At 50.0% G+C, this 26,507-nt stretch overlaps 1 pseudogene; it reads right to left on the bottom strand.

Annotated features, from left to right (window-relative positions):
• Positions 1-11,411: 11,411 nt before the first annotated feature.
• LOC121833993 lies at positions 11,412-16,281 on the bottom strand (annotated as a pseudogene).
• Between the last annotated feature and the right edge of the window lie 10,226 nt (positions 16,282-26,507).

Here is a 26,507-nt window from a genome sequence, read left to right as displayed (position 1 = left end):
CTAAATGCACACTGCATTTCACAGCGCGCTAAACTCTGCCGGAAAAATCGGCGCCTGCACGCAAAGGGGCGTCGTTTCCTCAGCAGTGTATTTTACCTTGTGAAATTTTAAGGCGCTCCTTTCTTTTGCAGGTAGAACATCCTTAAAAATACTAAAAATGCGTTCGCCACGGACGACCGAGTCTTCCGCTGGCAAACGCTGTCGTTTGCGTACGATACGCCTTGAAATTTTCACCCCATGGTCGATCAGGCGCCGATTTTTCCGGTTGCTTTCCCATACCTTGAGCCACCCAGAAACACCGCGCGCCCCCGTAAATAAAAAAAAAAAAAAGAATAGAACGGCATTGAGTGTTTTGTTTACTTACCTACTTTGTGCGTGGACGGCGCCACGTTGCGCTGCCTGATGCACCCGCGTTTTGGAACTAATTCAGTTGACAGTTCCCTCCGAAGATGAAGCCGCTGAAGCCACGGCGGTAATCGTACTGGTAGGCTGTTCCCTTTCGAACGGGCGGAAGAAGACTACGAAGAATTCGGCAGCGAACGGGCGGAAACTCGATTACGTACAGCTTCAGTAGTCGACGCTTTGTTTTCTCGATTGCGTTCGCGGCGTTCACCGTGGACTCGCGCACTCGGCCGTAGCCGAACCGCCGAACCAGCCGAACGGCCGAACCAGCTGGACGGCTGCCGGCGCGCGTACCGACAGCGTCGCCATAGCAACCACGCCGCGAGTGTGGTTGCCAGACAGAATTCACACGATTTTTTTTTCTCGTCACTCACGTTGAGTTACTAGAAGTTAGGCACGTATCATTATAATACATTATGCTGTAAGAAGTTATTAAGGGATATGTGTACCTACCTAAGACAAATGCAGAAAAAATATTATTGAAAAATAAAATTGGCGTAATCTTTTCATATCTTGATTAAGACTAGCGTGGTCACTGGGCTTACCGATGCGCGAAATAGGAGGGCATATATACCGCTCGGGGCAGTTGTCGGTTTGTATAAGTAGGTTGTATGTACTATTTATTGTGTGTTGTGCTATAGACCAGTGCTTGTATGCGCGTGTGTATGTACAGTGTTGTGTGTATGTGGATGTCGTGAGTGAATGTAACCGCGCGGTGGGCAGCGAAAAAACTGCTGTTTTCTTTTTTCAAATGTTTATCACTTTTTGTTTTCGTCGCTAGATGGGGGTTGTCGCCGCCCAATTTGAAAAGTGTGGCGGTTGGTGATCTATAACTATTAGAGGGCTGGATGTCATTAGTCCATCCGTCGTGTTGCTCGCTCCGAGTTGTTCGGTTCCGCTGGCAGCTGTGTCGCCGTGTTATGCTGCCTGATTGCAACAAAAGGAGGTTAGGCGGCTTCCCCAGCGCGTGTTCTAGGTGCTGAATGCCGCTGTTCACGCACAAACGTTCATGAGTGGATAACGCACGTAACAGAGGTGAGCACACAGGCAATAGTTAATCGAGAGCCACACGGAGCGCGAGTGCGATACCTCCTAGCCGCTGTCGACAGAGGGTGTCGGAGCGATTTGTTGTCAACTTGTCCACGGCAAGTGGGTGTTTTGTTCAATAAAGCCAGCCTGTCAGTGTTTTGTAAAGCTATCCTTTCTTTATAAGCGCTTCTGATGCGATGAAAATGCGACCGGCATTGAGCAGGCCGAGCGAGACTTCGGCGACAGTCTCGGCTGTTCAGTCTCCAGCGGTTTCGGCCTTACTCGTATTATTTGCGGTGTTGGCGCTTGGACATAGAGATGTTTGGAAAGTTTTTTGCGCCTACAGATGACAACAAACGAGCGTGCGAGCCGTATGCTCTTGCTCCGGCGAGAAGCCGCGTACGGCTCGCCAGGCTCGTATCGCCTGTCGCATACTGGCCGCCATATTGTTTTTAGGGTGTTAGCAGTTAACACGATTTTCACCACCTCCGGCGGCTAACACCCTTACACGAATAAAGGCGTTAGCCAGAGGACGAGCCATTTACACGCATAAGGGTGTAAAAATTTTAAGTGTGTAGCGTCACGAGTCGTATAAACTCCCAGATAACGGGCCCGATGGCCGTGCTCATAGACTGCGTGGCCTTGAAGAGCGACTTGTCCGATACGAGTCTCTTGGCCACGTACACCGGCTCGTCGTCTCCGCCGAAATAGAGCGGAGCGCCTATCCTAGGGTTCAAAGCTATCTGGTTGGGCAGAAAGCGGGTTCGGTAGTGGAAGGCCGATTCGGTGGTGTAGGTCCTTTCTCCGAGCGACACGACGGATACGTCGAGTGCCTGGCGCAATGCGGTCTCGGCGCGCTCGAGTAGTTGAGGGTTTCCGTCGTGGCCGTACGCGATCTTGACGACGTTGCTCATCTGCGCCTCGACCGTCTCTCGTATCACTCGAAAATTGTCCGCCGCCGCGACTGCCTTGTCGTCCGTAGCGGCGACGCGCTTGGTAGTGATCAGGCCGCTCTTTTCGTCGCGTTCCACCTTTAGAAAGCGAGCGCCGTACAAATTATTTCTAAATATCTGCTCGGCCCAATACGCCAATAGGTGCACGCTGACCGCGATGGGTGAGTCGTCGATGCTATAAAGAACTCGCATCTCTATTTATACCCAGATTATTTCAATTCACGCGCCTGGAGATAGTTTTTTCGGTTGGTATGTACGTACGAACGAGTCTGCTCCTTTTCTTGTGTGAATCTAAACAATCTTTCGAGCACCTTCGCCTACATAGTCGGTCACGTAGCTTTTGGTATTGTATTCTTGTTTCTAATATACGAGTTGGACCAGGTCGAACGTTTGTACGAGTACCGTCGCGATATGTAATAAAAAAGATGCGACTTTTCTACATCGCGTTCGTTTGTTCATTGTGGACGACTGCTACTATCGCCCTACGACTAACTCCGCTAAATCCCATCGTTGGCAAGACATCGCCCTATGTTTCAAACTGTGTCGACAAAAGTTGTAGACAAAGTTACACGCACTGGAACAACAATGCAGCGGAGGTCACCAATGTCACCAGATTTCAAAACGGACAAGGTTGCGATGAAAAATCTGGAATCGCAGTATACAACAGTAGCCTGTACGTCGTTCCCATGAACTATTTTCAAGACTTTGTCCAGATGGCGTCCGATATGTACCTCGTTCTCTCCAAATACAACGCCACCACTGGAAAAGCGCTCTGTGCGTACAACGATTCCCCCGTGCAGAGCATCACGCTCGCGTGCAAGTCCGACATTAATAACAACACCTTGACCATGTACGCAGCGAGTGCATACGACGTAACGTTAACACCGACGACTCCCGTCACGGTACCCGGCATAGTCGACGCTTGTGCCTTTTCACCAAAACTGAGATACGAGATGATGTATCCAGGCGATGTCAGTTGTTATCGTTACGGCCTCATCACGCCCACCCTGGCCGACGTGCTGTCCGTATACAGCGTTAAATGCCCGGAAAACTTGACATTCGAGCAGAACATCAATATCACGGTCCAATGTCTGAGTGGAGGGTGGACTCGCACCCCTTCAATCCGAGACTGTGTGCCGTTTTGTAACATTGACAAGCTGGTGTACGACAAACAGACGTATACTATGATACCTCTCAATCACACGCACTACAGAGTCCATTGCGTGGACGAAACCACGTACGTGGAACAAAACGACATAATCACGTGTAGTCCGTCGTATGCGTGGAACGTTGTGTTACCAGCGTGCACCCCCCGACCCGTGTGTAGGGTGACGCCAAACATCAGGATACCCATCTTGGACGATTCGGGTAACGTCGCTTTAAATACCACTACCAAGGTACTAGTATTTGCCAACGATCCACGCACTCTTTACTATCCAAAGTTTAACACGAGTCGAAAGATCCTCGCCCAGTGCAGTGCAAACGGGGAAGTCAATTTCGCATATTCGAACGCCGAAAACGCGACGAATTACTTGGCGCGACCGAGAATAGGCCCGATATCTGCTGTTCAAATTGCAACGACGAGAGCCGACTTTCACGTGGACGCCATCGGCGTATCCGTAAACAAGCACGTTCGATACTACCTGTTTTCCGCAACCGTCGAATCGCCCGACATTACGTTCACTACCTTCTCAAACGTGACCTTTAAGCTCACAAGCACCGGTGACGGCGGCTACGCGATCAATTGCACCAAGAGCCTCAACGGACCCGATGGTATGATGCGCACGAGCGTAGCGCACACCGCACGAGACTTTGGTCGCCTCTTGACACTCCTGTGCGGGCGCGAGGACCTGGTCGATCAGACCGTCAGGATCTGCCACAATAGCCCACTGATCGAGGGAAACTACACGCGCCACTTTCAGCATAACTGTATTCCGTGCGGCAGCCGCCTAAGCTACGTCGAATCGGTCGTTGACGCAATAGGCGCCATGGTGAACAAGAATCCGACCTTAGACGACAAGCTGTTGTTAACGTCCACCCTCTGTCCGGCCGACTACAACGCGTCTGGCAAAGCGGCCGTGACGAAAGGGCTCGCAGCTCTCTCGCTCCTCTTCCCTACCCTGTTCTTTATCCTCTTGGTCATATTACTACTGGACAAGTGCCGTACCAGAAAAAACCGCAAGAAAGAGAAAGAGAAGACCCAAAAGGCCATCGAGACGAATCGTATCAACGTTTATACCAGCGCGCCGACCGAGGTCGTGCAGAAAGCGATGGACGACAAGAGAAAACTTCCACAAAAGCTTATGATTCGAGAATAAAGTCTTTATTCCTTTTCATTGAAAGCTATTGCGTATCTCGTATATTTAGAAACCAGGTCTTGCATTCCGTTTGAAACACAGCGCAGATAGGCAGTCGCGTATGTCGGGTCGCGATGGAGTCTATACCTCACCGCGTCAAACACTTCCTTCCTACACTCAATAGATCTCCGCTCGAGCTCGATAGCCTTGGGGTTGGAGTGGCGTACCGACACCTTTACTCGACCTCCGTCTTGTATCGATGTCTCGACCTTGGCCAGACAAAGGTCCACCACCTCTTTCGGCGTCTTGCTTTCGTCCAGGTGCAGAATCACGTCCACGAGTTTGCGCGCACCGGCGATAAAGTCGAACAGAGCGTCCACGTCGTTCGAGGACGTTGGTGCCCAGTGGTACACAATAATGGAGATAAAGTGGTAGTCGTCTCGCCGCTTACCCGCGAAAAAGTCGTTCGCGACGTTGACCAAGGTCAGGTTGACGAGCTTGCCCGGTCTCATGTACGTCTCCACATTCGTCGTATCGTCGTTAAAAACAATAAAGAAACTGGTCACGTACTTCAACTCCTCCAGGGGCTCGGTGATTTTGTCAAACGTCTTGATATCCGACGAGTTTACGGCACAGGCCAAAGTCTTGTCGCGCTCCTCTTCGTCCGCCGACAGCAGATAGACGTTGGTGGCTGCTCGTAGAAAATTCCACACCGAGAGCACGGCACCGTTCCAGACCCAATCCTTGACGTAGAGGCGTCCACTCAAATCTCTGTTTATGAGCGACAAGTTGAATAGAATTTTGTGTTCGACAAACAGTTGCGAAATGTAGAGCGACACGTGCTTTGAGGCAACCGTCCCAATGGTGTTCCACAGGTCGACGAGTCCCTCCGAGAAGACGATCGCTTCTACTCTCACCTGGGACGTGACAAAAAATCGCCGAGGTATTACCTCGCTCAGGAGTCGCTTCAAGGAGGCGCATTCCGTCGAACAGTCTGTAGAGATTCGTAGCACGCATACCTTTAGTGCAGAATCGTTGATTGGGGTCGATAAAAGCTGTTTCCGACCCTCCAGCGTTCTCTTCCGCCTGACTTTGGTGGGTGTGAGCATATTCGTTAGATTATTCACGCACGAGCAGTTATAGCTGAGGACAACTTCGCGTACTTCTTCGGTGCGAGTTTTCGCAAACACGCCAAACGGGTCTGGGGAAGATAGGTTTACCTGCATATTGATCTTGTCTATCGCCCCCAGCGTCGAAACAGATTCGTAATTTTGCAGGTACAAGCTCGACAACCGCGGCATGCTTTCCTTTAGATGTAGACACAACGTCGGAGAGACGGGTGCGTACACACACAGAGACTGCAGACGGGGGAACGTCTCTTGTACCAAGAGGCGCGACAGCATCTCCGAGTCGGCGCATTTGGCATTCACAACGAGCGTTACGAGATTGTACTTGACTCTTTGAAGAAATGCAATGGCGTGCGAGTCCACTTTCTGCAAGATGACGCTTCGTACGGCATCGACGAAGGACTGCGGGGCGATGGCGAAGCACTCGTTCACGGACGTATCCAATAGTGTTACGTGTCGAATGCACTGGTGTTCGTAGCACATTAGTTTCACGACCGGTATAGTCTCACATTTCGGCATCCCCATTTGGTAATAATCGTGTTCCGGACACACTTCTCTCATGGCCACGGGCGACTTGCACACCGACGACGACAGAGTCCGCGTAGCTTCCAACAGTGTGGGGAACTCGTACTTGTAGTGGTGAGGGCACACGATGTACTTGGCATCCAGACAGTATCCCAGTGAATTCAAAATTCTCGTATTTCGCAAATCACCAGGATGTAGGACCATTCCCCCCACACACGCCATGTTTAAAAAAGTTCCCCCCGACTACGACCATGTGCGATATATGTATGAGCACACTGAGAGACGTAAAGGTTATCAATGACGAAATCAATGCGGAATGGACTCCGCCTCTCTACAACAAAAGACAAAGGGAAGACGAGTTCAAGGTCACCGCAAAGAAGCGGCGCGAGTTGCCCTCTTGCGGCATCGTTCCGATAAAAGAGACGTCGACGACACTTGCCGCCATGCGGTGGTTGCTCGACTCCGCCAAGGCCAAGACCGATACGGGGCAGACGTGGCCCTTTTACTTGAACAAGGAACTCGCGTCTCCCCTGGACGTGTGGTTCGAAATCAAAGCCCTTTTTAACGAGGCTCAGTCTCCCGCCAGCGTTCTGTATTTCAAGGAATTTACCGCGACGACCAATACGACGGTGACCTTGAGAGACGACGACGTGCAGTTGTGTTGGAAATATTCCGACAGGATGGAAGACGAGACGACGACGCCGACAAAGGAACACTGGGACGATCCGACCACCCATTACGTCTTCAAAGCCTCTCCGGTAAACGTGTACAAGAGAGTCGGCAGAAGTTCTTACGTTCTAGCGGCCAAGGCAATGCAGCGCGACGCCCCCGACATTAGCTACGCCGTCTACTCGGACGGCCGCCGTCTGTACAAGAAAGACTTTGACAGGGTAAATTATCGCGAGTTGCTCAAGTCGTCGTCAAAGACCCCGCTCCTGTTTCAAATGTTGTGTAGCCTCGGCGGCGGACTCCGACCCTACTGCCGCGACCTATCGCTCAAACTGTCGGACGTCTTCCCCGGGCCAAAGGAAATTTCGCGCCTGGAGAGCGAAACCCTGCCCAGTAGTTTCGCACTCAAGAGTCTGTACGAGAAAAAGATTCGCGACTTTGACGTCTCGCTGCTAAACTCTGTGGATACGGGCATCGTCAAGAGCGCCTTTTCGGACGTTATCAACGGTGACACGAGCGACCTGGCTACCGCCGAAAGCTACTTTTCCAGCGACTACGACCACTCGGAGCTCGAGCGATGGATCGACCTACTGGATTCCATAATAAAGATTGTCACGCACCATCCCAAGTTTACCTCCAACACCAGTCGGTATCTCTGTGAGCTATTCAAGTTTTCCTTCGACGCCGCGGTTCGTTGGGCCAACCGCCTGCGGGCCTGTGTCGTCTACATGCACGGGAGAAACGACTCCGCCTCTTGCAAAGAACAAAACCCGATTCCAGAGCTAAAAGATGTTACAAAAACGGTAAACATGGCCAATCGGAATTCGATCCACCAAATGTTCCACAATGTGAACCAATGCGTTCAAGGGATTCGTGAGTCGAACACCGAAGAAATGAGCCCGGAAGATCGCCACAAGATGATTGGCTGTATGGAGCAACTTTCGGTGGGCATCACCGGCATGCTCTGCAACCTCCGTTCTCAACAGTCGCAAACGACGAGTCAGTACGCGATGCACGCCGACAGGGACTCCCTCCTTAACGCCATCGAAAACCTACGACGCGAGGTACATCAGAAGAACGCCGAGTACGATCGCCTGCTTGGGATCGTGAACGATATCAAGTCGGCCCTGTACGAGTTGTACGGCAAGCCCATGATATGCCTGCCTTACGATAGCTACTCGCGCCGAGACATCGGAGAAGTCCTGGATCGGCTTAAGCACGAGTTGGAAAGGTCGTATAGATCGTGAATTTAAATAAAAAGAAGATAAAACCACTTTGCGCGTTTCTCTTTCGTTTTCTAAACATTCAAAATGGCGGCTAATAATCCGCACAGAAAACTCATCAGTTGTCTAGAACAGTTGACTAGCGACATCAACAGGTACTTTCCGGGACCCTATTCTAGACCACCTCCCCCTTTAGTGTACGATAGCGCACGACCTCAAACGACGTTTAGCGGGGATCCTTCGACCGATTTCACGCGTAAGACTCCATCCGTCCCCGTCCCTTATAAATTCGCCCCAAAGCCTACTTTCAAAGGAGGCGATATCAAGGCGGAAGCGGCTTCCGTAAAATCTGAGGCAGACACTGCACCAAAATACGCGGAAACAGAAACATACGTAAAGAATGAGCAGGCCGAGATGTTCCAACCCAAACCCGAAATGGGCGAAAAAAAATATTTCCCCAGGATGGGGGACGATCTCGATTTTAATTACAAGACCGACACGAAACAAAGCGTAGAAAAGTCCGCGAAATACGTAAAGAAAGAGGAGGCCGAGATGTTCCAACCCAAAACCGAAATGGGCGAAACAAAATATGTGCCCAAGTTGGAGGACGATCTCGATTTTAATTACAAAACCGACACGAAACCAACCGTGGAAAAGATGCCGTTACCGAAGCAAGACGACAAATGGAAGAGCATCAACGACAGTCTGGCAATCAAACGAACCGAAGCGCCGGACAAGTCCGTGGAGTTGATAAATCATACCACGTTACCGAGGTGGGTGAAGCGCGTAATACTCCATCCATTACCCGCGAGGCAATTGTTAAAAATCGAGTCGTTGAACGACGCGTCCGCCAACACGTACGCCGACGTCTTGAAGAAGACTAGAGACGTGATCGCGGGCCATTCCACCCAAACTATATTGTACGCCAGGATATCCGTCCTTGTCATGATAGTTATGTTGCCACGCCTATTCGATCAAAACCTAAGGGATATCCTAGAGTCGCAGCCCGAGCTTGTCCCAAAAATAGAGAAGCTCCAGCAGTCGATGATCATGTACCTCCAATACGCGCTAGTGACCTACATGAACGCATTCAACAGTGCCTATTCCAACGCCCTGTATAACCTAGAGCTCGTGGTTACCCAAGACGCGAGCGTGCACGACGCTCACATCAAGGCTGCCTATAACACCCTGGTGGGCGAGTTATATAGGATAGAGTTCATCGTGTCCGAGAACGTCATGGCCACGTGCATCAACGTCGCGATCCAGACTATTCACAAATTTCTTCAGGTGCACGATTTAGATAACACAAGCTACACTCAGGACTTATTGATTAACGGAAAAATAAACATGAAATTGGTGACGAATATTGCAAATTCTTCACCCAAGAAGATGTTTCCCGATACCATGGACGAGTACAGCCTTTCGTCGGAGCATCTATCCTATCTGAACGACGTTGATCCGCGCATCAACCTCAAGATCCGAGACGAGATGATGGGAATGTACATTAAGTACGCCGTTTCCTCTATGCACCTCGTGCCGATCGACATTCCCGCGATCGAGCTGGTCAAAGAGCTCGACGCTCTAAAGAACACGGTTTACGAAGTGTACGAGGGCAAGGCAAACTCGATCGGCAAGCGACGCGTAAACTACCTCATCGTGAGCAACCGCTACCTAAAATACGAGGCACTCAGGTTTCGTTCGGCACTCTACCGCATGCGGCTAAACCGTCTCATCATAGCCAGGAGTGTATATCGCGACAAAAAGAATGATATAGACAATATATATCGTCAAATGTATCACTCGTTGCTGATCGTCGACATTGCCCTGTATTATCTGTGGAAGTCGCTGCGACTGTAGGCGCCAGACTACGCCTTCACCACGGCGCCGGCTGCCCGCCCTGTCGCGACCAGACAAAGGGTGGTAACGCGCGTCCGATGTACGTGGACGACTTTACCCGTCACTCGGACGAGATAAACGCGATGCACGACGAGCAGCGCAATAGGCTCGCCGCTAAGCTCCAGAAGGCCGAGCAGGAGGCCCGTGCCTACGGTCTCGATTCTTACACGCGAACCTACATGGACCAACTCACCCAGGTTCTATATCGCGCTCAGAACGCGGACCTGCAATTGCAGCACAAGCACAAGCTCTTTTTGGCGACAGAGCCTCAAAAAAAGACGGAGCCGCCCCCGCCATCCGTGTCGATAAACAACCTCGTGAGCAGACTGGACGACGACTACTTTAACAAGATGTACAACGAATACCTAATGCGACTCAGGAAGAAGATGACCGGCGTGATAGACAACATTTCCACGGCCGAAGCGGAGCAAGACATCTTCAACCGCAACATTTACGAGAAAGAGCTCAAAGCGATCAAGAAGCGCATCAAGGACATTGAAAACATCAAGCAGGAAGACGAGTCGGCAGCCGACGCCAAGAGCAAAGGCAACTTGCTGCACGTCCGGCAGTTGATCCTGGCGCACTACCTTCAGCACATGGACAATACCATGAGCCTGGCTCGGGAAATCATGAAAGACGCTTCCGATAGGATCGAGCCGATGGACCTTTCGTTTAACAGCGTCTCCGTAGGAGCAGATTCGGTCATTCCGGGCTCTCAGAGCGACGACACGAGGTCCGTGGTCTTTTTGTCTGTGACGGACGACACACCGCACGCCTACATGGACTACCTGTACAGACCTAAAACCACCCCACTCGAGAATCGCGAAGGCGAAATCAGGCACTACGGCTTCGGAGCGCAGGGAGTGGGTATCATCCCCAAGTACATCATCTACCAAAACTCGGACTCGACCAACGCCCTGTACTACCTGCGCAAGATAGACGCCCTGTTTGAAAACGACGCCACGTCGTTTTCAAAAACGACGCCACGTCGTTTTCTCTATTTTTGGTACAAGGCTAAAGGCGACCCCAGGGCGTTCGACTTCATGAACGTCGGAGACGAGAAACTCGGCGACCAAATGATACACATAAACAAGTTGAGCGACCTGTTGACCAACAATAACCTCGCCGAAAAGCTCGTCCAGCTCACACATTCGGACGACAACCCGTTTAACGAAATGTACCGTGCCGTAAAGGCGTACGGCAACTCGGTGTATCGCAACATCGTACAAATTGCCCGCGACAGAATGTACGAGCCTCTGGAGGACATTTCGTTTGCTCACGCAAACACCTTCAAAGAGAAATGGTCTCGGAGACGACTTCCGACACGTAGGGACAGGTATCTCTCCGCACGTTCTCCAGGCCCTTACAGTCGACCTTGGGAGGAGTGTTGGCGTCGACAAACATCCTACCGGCGTAGCGCTTTTTCGTAAATAGAATGTATGGGCAATAAATCTTTTCAAACTCCAACTCTATCGGACGCCGGTAATGTCCGTTGATCCACTCGCAAGTTTTCTCGCCCCACACGAGAGCAGTCTCGATGCTGGTTCCGTCTGGCGTCTTGATCATCACGGAATCGGTGTCGCCGTATATTACGGAAAGGTTGCGCGGCGGAGGGACCTCGACGTACTCCTCGGCAAACTCGCCGTCGTCGACGCGCTCCTGATACTCGCCGACGTACGCCTTGGTCCTCCCGATGAGTCTCCTGCCAAAGGCCGTGACGCTGCGCGACACTTGCACGCAAGATAGCACTCCCTTCTCGAGCGCACCGGTGAAGCCGTACATCGAGTTGGCGGTGCACTTTATGGCCAGTTGCTGGTTGTTGAGCAGCATGTTGACGAAAGGGTCAGTCTCCTTCTTCATCTCCGCGCGGACCTCGCGTCTAGCGTTTAGGAGTCGAACAATCACCTTCGGGATGACGCCCAGTCTCACGCTCGGGTCGACGAAGCGATCGCCGGACGGGGTTAGGATCTCGCCGTTGGCAAACTCCACCTCCTCTTTGTGCGAGGCGGATGCTCGCGCGATAGCGGCGGGTACGGACGTCTTGCGAGATTTGGATACAAACTTATCCAAAGTGGTCTGCCCCCTCTGCAATCGCTTGACATTATGCTTCTTCTTGAGCTCAGGCTTGATGCCACGAGAGAAAACCGCCCCTATCGTGGCCTGCCTCCGAGGCTCTTCGTCCGACACTTTGTCACACACCAGCCTCGCGTTCCGGTGATAGACCATCTCGCCGACGTTTTCTCCGACGTTGGTCTTGAGCGTCGTGAAGCAGAGATTTTACGCAATGATTACCCTTAGCGAAAACTAATACGTTTGAAATATACCACATTCTAATTCGAGTGTATTTGAAATAGAGTTCATAATTTTAAGTACACGAAAAATAGACCGAAAATATAACCTTTTTTTTTTTTTTTACTTGTACTAAAATATACTTCTAAAAATCATTTTAAAATACCTTTACTTAAACTACATTTGAAGTTCCCTTCATGCGTTTTGAAATATGTAAATACTAAATTAATAGGCACAAAATACCTTTCACGTATATTTCTCGAAATATTTATTTAATTCATGCAAAATATCCTCCAACTCTAAAAAAACGAAGCAATCAAAAATACGTGCAGAATACTCTTAAAATACCTGAAAATCGTAAATACTGTTGTGTTATACTCGAAGTACCTTTTGACTTCAATACTTTGGTAGTTTGACTTAAACTACCGAAATATTGGAAAGCTCCCCTTCTAGAGGTTCCCTTCAAGTAGATATGGAGTACACTGAAGCGCCTAAATACAACATTTGATTAGTTTGTCAACTGAATTACGGAGCATCGCACTGATAAATCAGCACAGTTTATGTTATTGTTTCCTTTTTTCTATCAAGGACACATCTGATCTGTTCCTTGCACACCAATCACAAACGGGGTTCGGGGACTACAACTACAATATTTGCTGATGCTGGAAAGCTTCAGCAGGTGCTGTGACCAGATACGTTTGGAGTGGTTTTGTTAGCACAATGTTAGTTCACTGAACGTGTATACTCACCATTGTACGTGATGTGAATAGTGACTTTAATATAGTGATATTAACTACCATATTAAATAGTCAACTACTAAAATGGAAATGCAAAACAACTACTGTAAGATATTTATTTTTCGCGGGCTCAATATTTCGCGATTTAGGTCAAAGTTGGAGTTTTGGAATAATTCGCAAATTCTAATTTTCGCGACGCGCTGGGATCGCAATATAGATTTTAATATTTTTGCATTTTGCCGGAATTGTTCACGGGACCTATTTTTCGGAATTGTAGGCGATTCGCGAACTTTGCGAGAATTAGGTCCTCACGAAAATAAAGTAGTTTACAGTATTTTAATGTGAAGATACTGCCTTGATTTGCTTCGTCCTGAGTGGTGCTACGCAGAGAAGCAATAACATGTATTTTATGAGCCGTTTGTGTGGATATTGTTTTAAGGACTGCGCCGAATTGTTATTAGTTGTACCAATGCCTTTTACTAAGAGATATCGTCCACGAACATCAAAACACTGTTTCCCCTTTGACAGACTCCCGAGGAGAAGATCGAATACTTGGAACCTTAATAAACGCAGAGGTGGTCACCGAAAAAATGATTACCTTCAATATGTAGGCTATATAAGGCTCTAGAGCAGTCAACGGGACTGTGAATGGGCTGTTCAGTGCGTCATGGTGTTTGTGTTTGTGTTCGTTTCTAATGTACCTTTGTGAGATGTATCTAGTAGTGCCTTCAAATACCACAGAAACACTATTTGCTGACAAAATCGAAAATAAAAAAAAATTGTGTAACCGGTTTTTAATGCACAAATGGCATCTTGAGTGTGAAGGGATAATATTTTTGGTATACCTAAAATATTTTTTGATTCATATTTATAATGTATTTTGAATACATTACGCGCGTATTTCGAATGCGGCCAAAATAATACAGAATAAATACAAAATGAATATTCGTACTAAATATATTTCAACTACGTTCGAAGTACGGCCTCTTTCTGCTAAGGGTATCGAGGGGTAAAGAGACGCAAAGTCCAAGGTCAGCACCGGGCTCTGGTAAAAGCCCCTGTACGGCTCCACGACGGTGGCCCCCTGGAAACTGTCCATACCGACGGGCGGCACAAAGGAGGGAAAGATCATGTTGCGCGCCTTCGCCTCGTGCAAAATCAGAGAAAAGGCCCTGATCTGCTGCCCCTTTCCGTGCACGTAGCGCATCGGTATCATGTTGACCTTGGCAAACTGCAGCGTCGAGGCGAGCGTCGTGAGCTTGGTCATCAGCTTGAGGGGCAGCATGCAGTCCTGGACGCAGTAACTCGCAATTTTTTTCCTATCGTCGGGTCCGCCGTGAAAGAGCCGAAACATGTCCTTGTACTTTACGTTTTCCTTGGTCTCACCGCCGAGAAAGTGCGAAGAGACTGCGTCCAGCGTCTCCCGCCGCAAGCGAAACTGCCCCTCCTGAATAATCTTGTACATGTCGATGACGACCCGCGACGGCGTGGTCAAGACTATCTCCGTGTTCCACGACTTGGCCTGGTTGTCGCGCACGCACTTGCGCCATTCCGGACTGGCCACGTTGTCCGGCGACGGCGGCTTGAAATACTCGATGCGACGACTGGCGTACTTGTGGTAGTGGGTCCACCGACACCACTTGCGTCTGCTCATAGTCTGGGTCACCTTGAGCATGTCCATTCGCTGCAACACGTAGGGAAAGTCAAAGTTGATTATGTTGTAGCCGGTGACAATGTCCGGGTCCATCTCGACAAAGTGCGAGTTGAATGCCCTCAGCAGCTCCTTCTCGTCGATGCAGCTCACGACTCTGACGCCGGGGATGGGCGAGCAGTAGCCCACCGTAAACACGGTCTTTTGTATGCAGTCGGCTTTCGAATAGTCGGTCAATTTTGTGCGGAGCATGTCGTGTACGGTGACGCAGGCAATCTGAATTATGGAATCCCCCAGCTTAGCGATGGGAAAGTTCCCTTCGTCGTCGCTTATGCACTCTATGTCAAAGCACATTGTGACCACGGGCGGTATGTCGAGTGGTTTGCGGTAGCTAAACTTTTCCCTACACTCAAACTTTCTCGAGATGGCGATCCCAGTCGCCGTCCGTCCACACCGCCACAGCCAATCGTCGAAGGTGCAGTGTGCCTCGTTCGTGGCCCTGTCCACTATCGTCACGGCCTTCGTCGGTCCCTTCTCGAACCGCACGTAGTCGTCATCCCACTTTAGCTTAAAGTCGGTGTTCACCTTTTCGTGACAGACGCGGAGATAGTAACGCGAAGGCCCCGCCAAAGACCGGGTAACGTTGACGTGCTGCTTCTTCAGCTCAGCGGCAAACTCTTCCAGATTGCAGGTGTCCGAGTGCAGAAATCGGCAGTGCGTTCGGCAATCCACGAGGCGGTTACCAAAGTCCCAGTGCGACGCACGTGTCTTGTCGGCCGCGTCGAAATCAAACTCAAACTCTTCGACGACCGGCTTCAGATCCCTACAGTCCACGACATCAAACTCCTCGATTCTTCGCGAAAAACAGGTGCCGTTCCGCTGCAGGCTTCGTATCTTGTCGTCCGCTACGTAGAGCCAGGGCGTAACCTCGAGGTCCACTATTAGCTGGATGATGGAATCCACTTGGCCGCCAAAGGTGGATCCGGCCGGCATGCCGTGGAGAAACGCCCGCATGAGTTTGGGGTCCGAGATGTACACCTTGAGGTAGACGTCTTCAGCCTCGCGGAATCCATAGCCGTTGAGCTTCTCGACCACCTCGCACCGCACGTTGGAAGCCGACGACATTTCGAGCTTCTGTCGCTGCAGTCGCCCATCCACGACATCACGCCTGACATAGTCGGCGTCCGACTCGTTGTCGTCCTCGTTTCCGCCCCATCGTTCGTACTTATAAATGGCGCATTCCTTGACGGAAACGTAAAGGTAGCTGGACCATAGCACGTACACCACGCACGACACGTACAGACCGTCGCGACCCTTTCTTTTGCAATAGATCGCCATTTTCGAGTTGCCGCTAAACTTGTCGTACACGTACTCGTAGTCCACGGCGTAGAGATACACCTTTATGCGGCATACGCCGGAGCGCGACTCCCCTCAATATATTTATGGCGCGTGAGGCGGAGCTTCGGATAACGACCGAGGTCATAAAAAAGGTTATAAATAAAATATGGATCCGCTGCTAGAGAAAGACCCGGTCCACATCAGACTGGGTGAAAATGCCAACGAGTACGTCACAAACAAGTTTACGCACGTGGACGCCGTTAGCGGCGTGATCATGGAACACGAAAACACCGTCGTCAACCTCAGCACGTACGACTATCCGCGCGCGCGTAACACCGAGGTGCGAGCCGCCGCCGATCGATTCGGAATTGCGCTGAGCGCGGACAAGGCCATGACGGGCGCGCAGTTTGTGCATTTGGTGGTGTCTCGCATGTTTTCCGAGATTCAGGAGAATTGCAGAGTGGACAGGGCCCTGGGTTACATGACCGAGGTGCTGGAAGAAGTCCTGCCGACGTCGTCGCCACCCAAGACGACCGATTTTAAGGTTCTGCTCCAGTACTTTATGGGGTGGTTGGATAAAGTGCGGCGCGTCCCCGACGTGTCCGTGGCCTACAAGACCGATTGCCCGATGGAGCTGGACGTTGTGGACGTGGCAACGGCGGCCAAGTCAAAGAAAAATGCCCTAAACACGAACGCCCTCAAAGAACCCAACACTTCGATGACGGTCACGCCCATTTACCCGACGTACGTCAAGCACCTGAGCGTCCAGAGTCTATTACTGATTGGCGAGATCCTGACTTACAACAAGCCACTCAATCTGGACCTGGCGTGTTGCATAGTTTCGAAAAAAATTGAATCTTCGCGCGAGTCCCAAATCAACATGCGACAGGCCATACACAACATTAACGGACTGTTGCAAGCCTTTGACCTGTTCGATTCTAACGACTCGCAAACCTTTCTGAAGCGCATAAACATAACGGCGCGCAAGCGTAACGTCGTTTTTCAGGCCTCACTGGCGACCGACAAGCAGATTCTCGAGAAGAACACTTGCAACATGCTACGATTTTACCTAATTAAGATGCTCATGGGTGCCTCAGGCGATTCGCTGAGACCGCACGACCTGTACAAGCTGTACGTGACAGACAAGTGCAAGGTGGACACGCTCACTTCTGTGTTGACGACGCACGCGGCCACGTCCACCTTTTGCCTGCACGCTTTAGAACGCCTGCTGATGTTGGTGCCAAGCGACGCAAGAATCGAGGCTGGCTACAAGGACAAACACATCATTTCGAGGGCCGAGGAGGCGGTGGCCACGGGCCGCTACCCGTTTGGCAGCAAGTACCACCCGGTCGACGTGATATCTCTGGAGAAACGCTATCTCTGCCTAGCCTTTTTGGAAGCATACTACCTGGTAAAGTTTAGAGACTACGTGCAGTGTAGACGGTTAAAGGCCCTACAGACCAACCTGTACGTGCTACATTCGGTTTTCGAAAAGCGACCCGAGTATCTAGATTTTGTTCTGCACCACGGTCGAAACAAGGCGAAGCAAGATGAACGCTACGAAATTGTCACTTTCCTTTTCCGACTGGTCTTGGACTGCAACATGCAGATGGCCGGCGTGCTCGCCGACAACAAATCAAAGGACGGCCGCGTCCATTTTTGCTACGGCAAACTTCCCGGCGTGTCGAGCGAGTACCCCAAAATATTTGCCCCGATCTACGCGTTCGTCAAGTACGCCAACGCACTCAAGGACGTCGTCAACTTTAACGGGCCCAACGAAATCAGAGCGAGGGACTTTGCCGGTCATCTGCTATCGTACATGCAATTTGCGCCGGAAGACCTGCGACAAGAAATCCTCTTGCCGCACATGGAACTCGAATACGTCTTTGCCAAGATCCCACAGAATTTGGACGTTGGCGTGCGCTACATTTGAAAATAATAAAGTTTTTGGATCCCTCCAAATGGCTGGTGTGTTTAAAATAAAAACATGTCGGCACCGTATCTAACCGTCGCGGATGCAAAGATCCTGGCAAACAGACTAAACATAGACGAACGACGTCTAAAGACAGGTAAGGACTTGTACGAAGCAATAGTCGATTCTGTTACGAGACGCCTCACCTCTTACAGGGACGGAGGGGGTACGGACGACGTAAAGTTTCTCTATAATCTCGTCTACCTTCCCTTCATCCACAAACTCAAACTTCCGTCTCGCCACGACCCCAGAAACGTATTGGCCGTCTTCTTCCAGTGGATCGATCCGCTCGCCTCATTTATGCACGATTATAAGCGGTACCCCAACGCAAAGTATAGCGAACGCGTGTGGAGCCTACACGACGAGGACGACGACGACCAACCCAACGCTGCATTCGCCCGTTAGAGTCGAAGAAGACCGGACAGGCTCGTGACTTGCAAGCTAGTGTCGGGACCTCCTACTAGGCAGCCGCCAGAATGCGAGAACCCGACGGATTGCTATAGCGAAGGGCGAGACATAGTCAACTACGTCCGTCTCGGCGTGGAGGTCGTCGACTCTCCAAACAGAGAACGAAACGACGGAAGCCCGTCTCTCTCCCTACCCCGCTGGGTGTCGCCAACCGCCCTGCTCCTATTGAAAGGGATCATAAGCGAACGCCACCCACACGTACTGGACATGACCCTTTGCAAAGTAACTCCTCAGGTCACCAAGGATGTGCCCCTTCACCAAACCTTGCAGGCGGTGAACGCGCTACTCCGGTGGCACGATTTGCGAGACGTGAACGACGACGATCCGTTCTTGCGAAACGTCGTTCGAGCGGCTCGAAACTACAACGTCCTGTTCAAGGCCTCCTTCGCCACCGACCGAGAACTGGCCGCGGAGACATGCACCAGGGCATACGTGGTGTACTCGATAATCAAACTAGTGCTCGGGGACCAAAACCTGCGACACAACGAAGTTTGGAACTACTACGTCAGTCCCGGATTGCGCCTGTATCGTTCATCCGATGTGATTAAATCGGGTAGCGCTGACAGTCTCTGGTGCCTACAAGCCCTGCAGGAACTCACCAGACTCAAGCTGTACGGTAACTACACGGATATGCAGGTATTTGCACGAGCGGCAGAAGTGATAGAGAGCGGGCTCTATTCGTGGGCCAGCCCCAAAACCGTGTCGCTGTACAAGAGATACTTTTGCCTGGTCATCGGGTGCGCCTACTTGGAGACAAATTTTACGAGCATCTTGGCGTACAACCGTTACGAGTGTTATCCTTCCATCTTTTGGCTGGCGCTCTTTCACAACAAACCAGTCATGTACGCCAAACTACTTCGCGTGGTGAGCGTCGATGGATCCGACGTCGGATACCTACCCCTCCTACCTTTGCTCGACCTTTTGGAAGCGTGTAGGGACAACAAGTACGACGTCCGTAGGATATACTCGAACGAGCCCATGGACTGGTACCCGACCGTCCTGAATCCGGCCGAGACTCTGGACGCACTCTACGACGCGTTTCCTGACCGCATAAAGCTGGGGCGAAACATCCTCGATTTGGATTTTTTGAACGAATACAGACTCGAGTACCTGTTTCCCGTGGGGTTCCGAACCGACATTGACGATCGCTGCAAGTCTATATTTACAACTCACGCCGCTTCCGTGGCGGCCGGTTACGAATATTACAAGGCCCTGAAGGATGCCGGCACAAACGACGAGGGCCTGGACCCAGGTATAGATCTGGGTAGCTGCGACGCGATGGAAACGATAGACGACGCGTTGTTGAATCGAATCGCCTTCAAGCGAGAACAGATCCTGTCTCAATGCCTCCTCGAGTCTGACGGCGCTTGCGACTCGATCGTGGGTGTGGACGACGCAGACATCGTATACTACGTCGATCGCATCTGCGACCAAGAGACCGTAACCTACTCCAAGGGTATCTACTGCGGCGCCGTGGAAGCAACCAACGCGGCGACGAGGGCCAAGGCCTTGAGGAAGAAGCTCATCGAGATTGCCCAAAAGGAGAAAAATACTTAATAAAAAATGGCAGACCGACCCAGGGGTTTTCATTTCGTCGACGAACAGACGGAGCTGGACGTTACCGTGGAGGACTGGGGCGAAGCATCCTCGATTTGGAATTTCTGAACGACTACAGACTCGAGTACCTGTTTCCCGTGAATGCCTTCTCGAGTCTGACGGCGCTTGAGACTCGATCGTGGGTGCGGACGACGCAGACATCGTATACTACGTCGATCGCATCTGCGACCAAGAGATCGTAACCTACTCCAAGGGTGTCTACTGCGGCGCCGTGGAAGACAGCAACGCGGCGACGAGGGGCCGAGACCTTGAGGAAGAAACTCATCGAGATTGCCCAAAAAGAGAAAAAGACTAAATAAAAAAATGGCAGACCGACCCAGGGGTGTTCATTTCGCCGACGAACAGACGGAGCTGAACGTTACCGTGGAGGACGTTCGCGTGTTGGCCAAACTATTTGACGTGGACACGTCCCCGCGCCGACTGCAGCTCTCGGGGGCTTCGTTCGTTCACTCGGTCGCTCAGCGCATGTTTACCGAGTTGGCAGATTACAAGCTAAACGAGCGCGAAAACGAATACCTCTCCAAACTCTTTGAGCTCGTGCCCACACTGAGAAAATACGGGGAACCGTTCGAATTTCAGATGCACATGCGCGTCTTCAACAAGTGGTTGAGTTCGATCCAAAACATGGACAATCTCATGCCCTACATTCTATCGCAGAGCGACGCCATCGTAATCAAACCCGCGCGTCCGGCCCGCACCATTTTCGGCAGCGTCATAAACAAACAGGGCGTCGAGGCAGCGCAGAACCCGAGCTCGTCGTCCTCGTTCGAAAGCGCCTTTGTGGGCATCGAGCCCATAGCCAAGACTACGCCCATGCCACGCAAATACATCAACGTCCAGACGGTCTACCTTCTGATCCACCTCTTGCCAAATTACTTTACCATCGAAAAGAATTTCCTCAACATCATGAAGCACGTGTGGCGTAACAAACGTACTACAAACGACCAGACGACGGCCGAGTACCGCAAGCTCGTGTCCGAATTTATCGAAAACCTAAAGCACGAATCCGTGTCCCCAGACCGACCACCCGACTTTCTCGACCACGCCCTGACGCGCGTTCAGCAGATATTTCGCTTCTTCGAAATTAGCGGCACGACCGTCATGTTACCCACCGCCATACACAGACTAAACGCGCTCCTCCAGGGCTTTGACATCTTGGACGTTTCCATACCGCAACTCAAGGAAAGCACCCAGAAACTCGGCAGGAAATACGGAGTCGTGGTCCCGGTCGTGTACGCGTCCAACAATACCGAGCTGGACTTTACCAAACCCCAAGACCGTGCGGCCTCCGATAGTTTCCTCAGAGGCAGCCACGCCCTCGTGTTTATGGGTATGGCAAACAGCAACGTACGCGACCTGTACAACGTTTACGTCGCGCCCGACCTACGACTCTTCTCGATCGCCGACGTGCTGCGTTCCCACGCGTGCGACAACGTCTTTCTACTGAACCTGCTGGCCAACATGACTCGAATCAATCCGTACCTTCAAGGTAGCGTCACCAAGTATTCGGACCTCGATGTATTTGTTAGGGCGGTCGAAGTAATCTATACCGGCAAGTATCCCTTTGAAATATCTAATTTCTCAGAGTACATGTCGGCCAAAAAGAGAATACTATGTCTCCGCGTGGCTCAAATGTACGTCGAATTACAGTTTAGCGCCTTTCTAAAGTTTGGCTTGATATTGTACACCGAACACATAATCAACACGCTCGCTTTCTGGCAGTCCTTCTTTTGGACGTTGCCACATTTATTGAAACGTCTCTTGAGTACGGCCACGAACAATCCTGGCCTGGCCAAGGTGCCCATGTATCTTTTTTTGGATCTTGTTCGGCAGCTCGAGATAGACGAAGACAAGTCGACGTACGAATACACGACGCCCAATCTCAAACCATACATGTCCGTAGCGAATCCGGTGTACATGGCGCTCGAATTTATAGATATGATGAGAAACGTCCATGGCTATTTTCCTTCCGACACTCTCCTCGACTTTGTAAAGTCGTTAGAAAGAATATACGGAGAGCGTTTGCTGCCGACTTTCCAGACGCTCTGGCGAGACATGAGGGACCCCCGATGTTCACGCTTTATGCCAAATCAACGAGTAGCGCCTCCGGGTGATGACGAAGATATGGATGTTGATATGGAGGGAGGAGGAGATTACGACAACCACGACTACATCGAGGCAATGGGTATCATCGATCAGATCGGCATTAACGACGAGGTGAAGAAAGAACATGTCGTAAGGTACCTCTCTAGCGTGCTGGAAGAACACTCCGACACTGGTACGTTCGACATTTCGCCCTACGTAGGCGAGGAAAACCTTGACGAGTACGTCGAAGTGTCAGACGACGAAGAGAACGACTTGGCGATATGATGATGATGATGATTAGGAGTTTACTGGCGCAGCAGCAACGAGGGCCATAATGCGCCAAACTTAATGTATTTAGAGCATATTGTAACAAAAGTTTACTTTGAGGCTACATATTTACAAATGGTATAAATATCCAGTTTGTTTTAAAAAGTCTAAGACACGGCTGAATGGAACTAAAGGTTTATCACCAAGCAAAAAAGAGGGATGAAATGGGAGATGATCCCTAAAAAGTTCGATAAAACATGATTGACGGAGTGGTTGATGGGACGAACAATGCCACAAAATGTGCAACACGGTCAGAAGCTCTCCACAATGTTCACATAGTGCAACATCCTCACCACGAAGCAGATACCGATGTGTCACACGGGAGTGACCCATTCTTAGACGGCATAGAAGAACCTCCACACGACGTTCCCTGTTGTAAGAGCTCTCCCAAACGCCCAGAACGGGCTTGATAATGTGAAGTTTGTTGTTGCTCTCTGTATCCCATTCAAGCTGCCATTTGAGAAAAATAGATTTCCTCAGAAGTGGTTTCAAGTCTTGGTAAGGTAAGCAATTGAATGTTATAGACGAGCCTTGGGCAGACACGGCCAATTTATCCGCCTCTTCATTGCCCAAAATCCCAACGTGGCTTGGCACCCAGCAGAACTTAATGTCCCGACCGCGTCGCAGGGCGCTATTGATCTTACCATGTAGATATTGTGCAAGGCGGTTCTTTGTGGGCATCAGGGAGGACACAGCCAATAAGGCACTCTGTGAGTCGACAAAAATTACAGCTTTCATTATACTATTGTCGAGTATATGTTCGACCGCTAGTAAAATAGCATAAAGCTCTGCAGTGAAAATGCTTGCCCTAGAATCAACTTGTGTGGCTTTGCTGTAGGAGGCGGAATAGAAAGCACACCCTACAAAAGACGACGATTTAGACCCATCTGTATAAAACTCCAGGTAGTCTGCATATTTTTGTTGCAAGGAGAGGAACTCCTGCCGGAGGATTTGTGGTGAAATGACCCTCTTACTGTATTTTGCAAGTGACCAGTCACAGAAAATCGGCAGAACATCCCATGGAGCAACCCTATGAGTGTTTTTAAGCAAGGGAATCTCATGGAGGGGGATATTAAGGGATTGACAAGTACTTTGCAAACGGAGGCTTAATGGTCTAACAATGCTTGGCTTGTTTTCGAAAAGTTGTGAACTTCTGCAAGCATGAAGGGCACTGTAGGAGGGATGCTTTGGATTTGAAAATATTTTGTAAGCATAAGAGACGCTGAGGTACTGCCTCCGTTTCTCAAGGGACATTTGATGCGTATCAGCATACAAACTCTTCACAGGAGATGTGCGAAATGCACCTGTAGAAAGTCGTAGTCCAAGGTGGTGTACTGGGTCAAGCATCTTAAGAGCGGATGGCCGCGCTGACCCATATACTACTGCACCATAGTCGAGGCGGGATCGAACTAAGGAGTTATACAGTCGTAGAAGACAGCGCCTATCAGCACCCCACGACATATGCGATAGCACTTTTAGGATGCTTGATGACATCAAGCATTTCCGTTTCAAATTCTTCAGATGGGGTACAAAGGTAAGTTTCTTGTCAAAAATAACACCCAAAAATTTGTGTTCTTGTTGGACTGATATCTCAATGCTATTAAGATGCAAGGAAGGATCAAGAGACAATCCGCGGCGTAATGAAAAAGGAACACAGACTGTTTTTTCAGGAGAAAATTTGAAGCCGTTTTCGTCTGCCCACTTACACATTCTATTGATTGTAAGCTGCAATTGTCGTTCACAACTGGAGAGGTTACAGGAAGACACAGAGATTTGCACATCATCCACATATAGAGAGTAAGTTACTGATGATGGCATAACCTTAGCTAGACTGTTAATCTTTACAGCAAAGAGGGTAACGCTCAACACTCCTCCTTGAGGAACACCATTTTCTTGAGAAAAAACATCTGAAAGTGTGGAGCCCAATCGGACTTGAAAGGTTCTTTCGCTGAGAAAGCTCTGTATGCACTGAAGCATGCGGCCCCGTACACCACAGTTGTACAAGTCACGAAGTATTCCATACCTCCATGTGGTATCATATGCTTTGTGTAAATCAAAAAACACCGAGACACAATGCTGCCGGTGTACAAATGCCTCACGTATAGCGGTCTCTAGGCGAACCAAATGATCGGTGGTCGCTCGTCCCTCCCGAAAGCCGCACTGGTTTACATCAAAAAAATTCTCAGCCTCCAAGAAATGGACAAGACGACGATTCACAAGCCGCTCATAAGTCTTCCCTAAGCAACTTGTGAGTGCGATGGGACGATAGCTCGTAGGAATGGAAGGGTCTTTCCCAGGTTTCAAAAAAGGGATTATGTGGGCATGTTTCCAGCAACGAGGAAAGGCAGCAGCTTGCCATAGATGATTAAAGAAAGTTAACAAACCGTTCATAGATTCAGGGGACAGTTTCCTCAACATTTCATAGTGGAGCCTGTCTGGCCCTGGTGCAGACTGCTTCTTTGCACCAAGAGCGACTTTGAGTTCACACATTGTGAATGGTCTATTGTAAAAAAATGAACCACCCTCCAACATCGAGATGGGCTGCTTTTCAACAGTCGACTGGAACTTCTTGAATTTTTCGCTAAAATTAGAGGAGCTACTAATAAGATGGAAATGCTCCCCAAGAACATTTGCTTGATCTTTCAGCGATACAGAGGGGGAAGAAAACAGAGGAGTTCGGAAAGATTGGTAATCTCCTCGAACTTTCCGCAGGCGATCCCAAACTTCTTTAGCTGGGACAAAGCTATTTAGAGAAGATATATATTTTTCCCATGATGTCCTCTTTGCCTGTTTCCGTGTCCAACGTGCCTTGGCCCTACATTTTTTAAATTCAATCAGGTTCAAAGCAGTGGGATAACGGCGAAGTATACCCCATGCCTTGTTCTGTTTCCTGCGAGTGACTGTGCAGTCCTCATTCCACCAGGGTTTGCATCTCCGGGGTAGGACGCCGGATGTTTGCGGAATAGAAGATGCAGCAGCATTAATTAGACATTCAGTGACAAACACCGTCGCCTCCTCGGGGGACATACTGCGAAAAAGCGATGGATCCAGTACGGCATTTAAACCAAAAAGAGCCCAGTCAGCCTTCTCTAATTTCCACTTTGGAAGGCGGGTCGAAAGCGAAGGAAGGGGTATTGAACTTTCTAAAATTATGGGGAAATGATCGCTGCCAAATGGATTATCTAAAACCTTCCATGAAAAGCATGGAAGTAAAGCTGATGATGATATGGAAAGGTCTATTGAAGTAAAGGTGTTATGAGCAGCACTAAAAAACGTTGGCTCCTTTTTATTCAGAAGACAGAGCCCGGAGGATAATAAAAGTCGTTCTAAAACTCCACCACGAGAATCCTGACGAACACTACCCCACAGTGGGTGGTGGGCGTTAAAATCACCTAGAATTAAAAAAGGCTTAGGCAGCTGATCTATGAGTCCTTGTAGCTCGTGGAGCTGCAGTGGAACGTTGGGTGGCAGGTAGAGAGAGACCAGGGTGACGAGTCGGTCAAGGAGAACGCGAACTGCTACTGCCTCGAGTGGTGTTTGTAGAGGAACCTGAGCACACACAACCCCGCTCTGCACTACAACTGCGACACCACCAGAAGGGCTAGGAGAAAGGCGATCCTTCCTAAAAACCTGGTGCCGGCGTAAGACCTGTGTGTGTTTGTCGGTCAGATGGGTTTCCTGCAAACAGGGTGCCACAGGACGAAGCTCATCGAGAAAAAAATTAACGTCATCAATATTACGAAGAAGGCCGCGACAGTTCCACTGCATGATACCTAATTGTTTAGTCATAGCAGTGCTAAAATTAAAATAAACTTTAACTTATAAACTGCAAGAATGGGTAAAAACGGGTTACTAAGGTTTAAAATCGATTTTTATGCGCGGAGCGTTTTTCTTTTTCGCGC

Source organism: Ixodes scapularis, unplaced genomic scaffold, assembly GCF_016920785.2.
Source record: "Ixodes scapularis isolate PalLabHiFi unplaced genomic scaffold, ASM1692078v2 ptg000247l_1___fragment_3__unscaffolded, whole genome shotgun sequence".
NCBI classification, from domain to species: domain Eukaryota; kingdom Metazoa; phylum Arthropoda; class Arachnida; order Ixodida; family Ixodidae; genus Ixodes; species Ixodes scapularis.
This window is presented reverse-complemented; position numbering and strand designations above follow the sequence as displayed.